The sequence below is a fragment of the Protopterus annectens genome, chromosome 9.part0, assembly GCF_019279795.1.
Source record: "Protopterus annectens isolate FY-2018-M chromosome 9.part0, PAN1.0, whole genome shotgun sequence".
Lineage (NCBI taxonomy): Eukaryota > Metazoa > Chordata > Ceratodontiformes > Protopteridae > Protopterus > Protopterus annectens.
This window is the reverse complement of record NC_056743.1, coordinates 1155740976-1155749162: the sequence shown is the minus strand read 5'-3', so window position 1 is coordinate 1155749162 and position 8187 is coordinate 1155740976. Positions and strand designations below refer to the sequence as shown.

General features: G+C 36.7%; 1 protein-coding gene across 1 annotated transcript in view; it reads left to right on the top strand.

Moving 5' to 3' along the window:
* The first annotated feature begins 227 nt into the window (after positions 1–227).
* The window catches only part of FAM216B (family with sequence similarity 216 member B), a 193637-nt gene continuing 185677 nt past the window's right edge, over positions 228–8187 (top strand). Inside the window, exon 1 of the mRNA XM_044084028.1 lies at positions 228–324. The gene's annotated coding sequence lies outside the window, so the exon portion shown is untranslated. The remainder of the gene's footprint in view (positions 325–8187) is intronic.

Genomic DNA, 8187 nt, shown 5'->3' with positions numbered 1-8187 from the left:
ACCTCAAATATGTGCGTGAGTAGGGTATATATTCATTAATGTTTAGTAGGTGTGCAGTAATGAAAAGGTATGTAGCCATACATTATGCTTTCTGAAGACATAAGCATTCATTGTATTCATCCTTTTTGCTTTAGTCTAAGCTGTTTGAATGCATGTTCCCTCAAGTCTTTGTTTCTATGCAACAAGAGTAACTCAGAACATAGGAGAACAAAGAGGCAGAAAGCCAATAGGCAGGTAAACGCACACGTCATTTCTGGGCATGTAACAATATGCTTTCATTCCTTTCCAGCATTTCTTTTTGCACTGTGGTATAGACAAAAAAAGGTAGGTAAGATATTTTATTTCTTTTATTATAATCAAAACATCTTGTTTACTTCTGCCTCTAGAGCAACGCTAATAATATGTTGTCAGAATCGTAGGTTGTTTAGATGGCTGCTTCTCTGAACAGACTGAGTAGATTTCATCAGGTCGACTAGGTTAGTATTTCCAATGAAAGAGGTAGCTGCCTGATACTATAAGATTATTGCTCACCACGGTTTTCTGTGTTTATAGTTTGAGCCTGCATTTATATTTTCTTACTTCTTTTTTTAGAAATACCTGCAAATAATTCAATGCTTTCCATCCCTTGCATCTTGTATTCCAATACCAGTAATCATAATAGCACATAATGGAAATAACAGACCATAGCAACCTCATAATAATATCTGCTGATGCCGGCTACTAGCTCTGTGACGCTTACTGCCTTCCTTTGACTTGTTACTTCTATACTAGTACTCATGGTAATACCTAATTGTAATTATAGAACTGTATCTCTTCTGACAGCACTCCCTCACCCAGACATCACCACCTAGCAATGCCAGGGATTATTCCATTAACATGACCGTCCTTCCTTCATTATCTCACATAATGACAGCCTTTCATGTTGACAGAGTTATGACACCACTGAGGTCATTCCCACAGAAATGATCTGTCAGTGCTCACTGTCCTTTACCATTGTTATGTACCAGCATTCTTAATGGTACTGTTGTGCAGTAATAGGAATGTGACATCTCTGACATTGTGACAGGGCGGGACAATACTAGATCTGACCTCTGACTGTGCTGACATACATGCACTCATTAATGTAATCACAAAGGTGAAATACCGCTCAGGTACCTCACACTGTAGTACGTGCCAATGTACTCTACAGCATATGTACACTACACGCCCTCTGCTGTATCGACTGCCTTTGTCCTTGCATTCCTAGTTACAGTGGCTGATGGAAACTGTGGCCTCTGGCAGCATTTTGTGAGACTCTATATGCCAGAAGAACATATCCAGGCTTTGTTCAGCAGACTGTGTGAAGACAAAGATCTCACAGCCTGTTAACTTTAAAGTGGAAAAGAAATTGTTTTTAACGCTTTCCATGGCCTCCTGTTCATTTTCCATTAAGTAATAATAGGGGGACCCACATCCTAAACAGGAAAGTTCTACTTTACAGATTTGTTGGAAATTACCATTCTACTTCCTAAGCATTTCTGATCTAATTCCTACATTAATTGGACTACTGCAGGGATCTTAAATGTTTAGCCTTAGAGGGCAACCATTTGAAATGTTGCAAGAGCAAATCCAGAAATAAGGAGATTGACTAGCCAAAAGAAATGAGTTACATATACTCAGTCTGGGGTTTATATCACATAATCGAACTTCCAAAATATTGAACACCATAAGCTTGAACTTGGAAGTTTCAAAATGTGATAACATCGAACGCTCAGAACAGCGAATTTTTTCCCAGGGAAAAATTTGCTGTTCCGAGAAACACACACACAACAAAAGCACACCAAAAATAAATAATCCACACACATACACTTTACAAAACCCTACTTCTAACCCTACATTAAACCATACATACAGTACTACCTATCCACTTACCTTAACCTGCTCCCTAACCCTAAGGTCCATAACTATTGCACCACAGTGGAGGAAATAGCGAACTGCGGAATGGCCCACTGAAATCTTGCCCTACGCAAGATTTCGATGTTCCGTGGCTTCGCTATTTTCTGCTTTCGATGTAGTGGTTTTGATATTGTACCATTCGAAGTTTTGAGACTTCGATGTTACAATATAAACCCCTCAGTCTGCAATGCCATTTCTCAGAATAGTCCCTTTTCTCTGAGGTATAGCAGTCTCTGAGTTGGTATATATAACTTCAGGGAGTGTGGAGAGCAGGGGAATCTTGCTCCCCTGCAAAAAGATGTTTAACAGAGAAAAGCAATTTTCAAAATTCGCTCTTCTGTGTTTTTAGTCTTTTTGTTTCAGCTTGTTGACAGTCTGCATTTCTGTTTAGAGACTTTATCAGACATAGCTCTCAACCTTCTATCCCCAAAATGTCTATTGTAATATGGAAAAAATGGTCAAAATGTGGCACACATACAAACAGCTTATTAACAACTTCAGCTATGAAACTCACAGGATGGTTACAATGTGTTACTTTATACTTAGAAAATGTTCTTTTGTTGAATTAATATGATTCACTACTATTTGCCATGGATATTAGTTAGCAAACTGTTTAATACAAAATGTGTGGCAAACCCTTTCAATGTGGAGAAGTGAGGAAGATGGCCTTTTAAAGGCTTAAAATGAGGAACCTTCCGCATAACTGGGTACGTTCAAGAGGGATTGTCTAAGATTTCATTTTACACTACAGGAGGCAGCAGGACTGGTCTGCTACCTGTTGATGGACTTTTCAGTACTACATCAGATCATCATAAAGCACTGTTTTTAGATTATCAGCAGGGGAAACCTGGTTAATCCATTACGTCTGACTGCACTTCCCTGCTGCCTGTATGATATTCATGTTGACGTCCCTTGTACTCGTGAACATCTTTGCCACTGTTTTTTATTCTGACAAGCTGATCAATGTTCACTGCTATTTTTTTTTTTTTTTTTAATGCTTCCTAACTTGGATCACAAACCTGAAACACTATGACTCATCTACCCATTGGTTCTGAAACAGTTTTAAGATACTGGGACAGGTAAAAATGGTTGCCTAGGATACTGCACAGTGTGGTGATAAAGGGTAGCTATCAAGCATATGACTGGCATTGCATCACAAGAGTTAGATTTTGGCACTATGTTTGCCCTAGTTATTTTAACATCATAGTGGGGATGAACATTAAGTTGAATTTATCTGCAGATGTCATGATGTTGAGTGATGCAGAGATGCCAAGCAGAAGACATTATACAAAAGACAGAGTACTGTAGGTTGATGAGTGAAATAAGCAGAAAAAGTACAATTATACATATGTGTGGGAATAATCAAAGAAGGGTCTGAAGGTGAGCTGTGTAGTTTGTTAGGTCTTAGTTATGGAAAGTTTTTCATATTGTAGATCATTCCTAGAGAGAAAAATCATGTACCTTGTGAATGTGCTATAAGTATTACAAATAAGGTACACATTACTGCTGTCAGGAAGAAGAGAACAGAGTCTAAACTATACATAATTATTCTGTCGTGTTGTAGTTTTCTGTTTATCTATTAAATGGAGCAACACATGAAGTTTTAGAATCATTACTTGAAAGAAAGCATTGTGTTTTTTGCAGGGGAACAGAGGTGTGTGACTTGTGTGAGATGAACTACAAGTGGATAAAAAAATACAGAATGTCAGAAAATAATAAAATATAATGAAGCTGGATAGAATTGTTGAACAGGTTGTGGAAAGTCTAAAATTCACTTCTTTTTGTTATGACTAAAGCAGTAAATTGGCAAAGACAATCTCAAATGCGCTTTCAGAAAAAAATTGATTTAGGAGGTGAAGTGTGTATCCACCAGAGATTTAATATAAAAATATTATGTCATAATTACAGCTGCATTTTACTTTAATGAAGCTGTAGGAAGTATAACCCAGTGAATACAAGCGTAACATAAGCAATGCCAAGAACAGACCAGTAAATGAGCACTCTGTCATTGGCTAGCATAAACTGATGGACAAGGTTGTACCATGGGTCCCTATTATTTTAGCAAACCCAATGAATTGTGAACACTGTTTAGTCGAACGTCATTACACGAAATGGCAAAATACCGAAAGCACAGAACAGTGTTTTTTTCCTAGTAAAACAAAAATTGCTGGACCATTTTTGGGACTTTGCAATTTCCTCCACTGTGATGCAATCTCGGAGTTGGTATATTTTAGTAGGGGGGTGTGGGGGGCACAGCCCCCCACATCGAGGGTGGGGTGGGGGTGAAGCACCCCACTTTATTTTGTGTTTTGATTTTTTTTTAACACATCAGCGATTTTTTTCCCCTGGGGAAAAAAATCTCTGTTCTGTGTGTTCAACATTTTGGGTTTTTGGGCATTGTGGTTCAATAATATAATGTTCGCAATTCATTGCATTCGCTTATATAATATAGACCCTTCTACCACGTCCTGTTGGGTAGACAAAAGCTATTCTTGCCTTCTTTAAAAGTGAGGGGTTGACTTAGCAAATACTTGTTTTATGTATTTAAGCTTCTGTACAAAATCACAGATATTTCTTATTCTTCAAATGTGTATTCATATACATGATAAAAAGCAGGTATAATAGCAGACCTATTATTTCTATGAACATTATGAATTTAGCTTACCATATTGTGATTGCTTCTGTACCACTGTTGGAATCTAAATTGCTCTTCATTTCTTGAACAGAACATGAGCTATGAAGAAAGAATTTCATATTTTTTGAAAAATGGATCTGGAAAGGATTTTCCATTTTATTAAATCTATAAATGTATAAAAACAATAAAAGAACACCCATTTTTCACTCAGATGGGCTGACTCTAGAGTTGCAAACAATACAATTCTAACAGAACACGATCCTTAGTTGCTTTACAAAATTGTTATATAATCCATATCTCTTAACCTATACTAAATGATACAAAGAAAAGTAACAATTCATATCACCAGCACTACTGAAGATCCGTCATATCATTAGTTAACTTAGTAACTGAACTGTGAAGTCATTTTAATTTCCATAAATGGGTCTTGTTATAAAGAATACATTATTATATCGACAGGGGTCTTACTGGAACCACACACAACAGTGAAAGATTTATCTGTTTTTTCTTGAACTGGTGTAATATATCAAGGATACTGCTGCAAATATTATTTTAACCAGATAAGTTGCATTTTGGTCACAGTTAAAGTTTGCCTACAATACCAAAGTCTTTGCAGCAGGAAAATCTAACTGTCTTATCAGCACTAAAATAAACCATAGAAGTGTTTCATCACCAGTATAAAGTGTGGAAGATCTAAATAACATTTTGATTGGTTTGTTATTACTGATTGCTTTATTCAGTTAAGGCTACTATATTTTATGAAAAGATTATATTTCATCTGAAGCCAGAGCCTTCTGAAGATGATGCTAGTACACCACATTAACTGTTGTCCACAAATGTATCTATCAAGCAGTCAGAAAAAATTAAGTGAGGAAGAAACTTTGTCATGATAGTGACAAGAGTCTGCTTAAAGTGACTCTCTACATTTTCTTTCAATTAAACATTTATCAATTTTATTAAAAATGGATTCTTTACTAGTAATTAAGATTTATAAATTACTGCATCTTTAAAGTAAAGTCAAACGTCCTCAATAAATCAAGACAAAGCTTTTATTGAATTCCCAACCCTGCAACAGCACTACGGGAACCATAGGAACCTTCTAAGTGCGTAAAGGAGGACCTTGCAAATCCAAACAGCATAACTGAAAAAAGGACCTTGCAAATCCAAACAGCATAACTACAAAAATGTACCACCTGGAAGAAAACATTAAAAGTACTCCCCCATTATTCTAGTAAGGCTTATTTGTATACATTCTAATGGTCTGTCTCCTTAAAGATTGGCAAAGAACTACTCATTTTCTATGACAAAGGAACATCTTTAATGATATGTTGTTCTAGAATTATACAGCTGCATGAAAATCTGTTTAATTCATATGTATATTGTTCAGGGATACAGTCTATTGCTATATTATGCTTCCTATTACCTATTAATCATACAAAGTGAATAGTACACTCTTTCTTTAGAGAAACATGGTCTCTACAATGTCTTTATTCCATGCAATAGTGCAGAAGCATCTTTACCTAGGTAAAGCTGAAATGTAACATAAATAATTTTAATACTTATTCTGATTTATTATAAATCACAATAGGAGCATGAGCTCCACAACCACATGGGACAGTCTCACCAGTGGTTTATCATAACAATCATAGGAAGCTCAAGGCTACGGAGTCTTGCAACCATTACATCTTGCCAATTCCCACCCTAGACTGCATCTCCCTCTGAAGAAAGGCTAGGCTAGTCAAGCCCTGCGTGAATTTATGAATACTCATCCAATCATCCAGGTCCTGTTTGTAGGAAGATAGTGTGTCATACTGCTTTGTCTGAATGAACATTCCAGAGGTGAGAGAGGTGTTGAGTAAAGAATCTACCTGTCCACCTTGTTTTATTGATCTGTTAAAGCAGGTGTTGATCCTTTTTTTGATTTTTGTGGGATTGTTTCATTTGTGAAGACACAAGAGATCCTGAACTACTAGACCCTGATTACTTGGAATCCAAGGCGTAGGACTCTTCTGAATAGCCTATAATACACAGAAAAGATGGGCAGTGCTTCCAATCTTGATAGCTTAGAAATTTTAAGCCTGTCATCCTCTTTGTTTGGAATCTGCTGTCTTTCCTACTGTTTGATATGTCTGGTGGGGTGCATTTCATAAGGGACATTGTATTCTATAACTGGCCTGTTTATTGTGGAATACAAGGGTACAATAACATTTTTAGATCTGGATGACATTCCCTTGACAATCAGTTGTGCCAAGTGAAGGGATGTTCTGACTACCACTGCTACATGCTGATTAAAGGGAAAGGAATTATCAACCAAGGTTCCCAGGTCTCTAATTACATTTTCATTGTGAAGTGGAGTTTTGTCGATGCTTTATGCTGGGGATGCTTTGTCTGCAAAATGCAGCAATGTTGCATTTTTTAGCACTTAATTTAAGTCCATTTTCAATATATCTTCATGTTCTGTGAAGCTGTCCCTACCACTCTCACCATGCGGGTTCTGCCTTTTTACCAATATGCTAGCCATCTTACCACATAGAGATCTATTTGTAAGACATTTAGTTTATTAACAGTGCTACCATGGGAGATGGTGTCAAATGCTTTGGCCAAATCAAGGAAGGCCATGTGTACAGTGTAATTATTTTTTATAGATTTTTATAGATCATATTTATAAAAGGTGTTCGTTCAACTTACAGATATTTTGTTCATGCCTATTTCATATCTACTGCATTTACCCTATTTCTTAGCCAACAGGAATTCATCCTGTGGATAATATGGTTGTTGTTGTTGTTGTTGTCTTTCGGCTTTTCCTGGTTAGGGGTCGCCACAGCAGAACTCCTGTCCGCTAATGATTGGCAGCAGATTTTCACAGTGCCAAGTTGCCAGCTCGACGCCCAACCTTCAACGAAGGCATGCCCATTTACGCATGTCTGTTGGAACGCCACTCGACCCGCAGGGAGGACATGCAGACTCCACACAGAAGGCACTCCCCGCACACTAGTTGAGAATCGAATGGGAGAACCTCTTGCTGTGAGGCAACAATGCTACTGCTGCAAAACTATTAATTTCATCTGTTCATTAGTTTTCTCCTCTTAAAACCATGTTGAATATCAGATTGTCATGATTAAGCAGTTAGTTTGCATAGTTCCACAAGACTGTATTTATGCTAAATTAGAATTTTGCTTAATATTCTTCATTACATTCCCATAAATTATCTTAAGTATGGTACCAGAGAAATTTTTTTAGTTTTAAACCTACAACGAACAAGTCATTCTGTTTTTTCTGATACTTTTAGGCAGTACTATAATTTTACTGTTATGTTTCACTGAAATTGTACGGCTTAATGGTCCTGAGCATTGCTTAAAGTTGGCCACACATTATTAGACTCACATATCATCAAATAATTACACATATATTAACGTACAAATTTTTCCTATGCAACTGTTAATGTTAGGTATACTGTGCAGTTTCTTTTTCTACAAAAAACTAGAATGTCATAGGTAACATATATAACACGTCATACTAACCTGTTATTAAATCTGTAATAGCACAGTACTACTACATCTATTAATAATGACAGTATTGCATACTATAACCAGCATTATTACATTAGTAGTACTAAA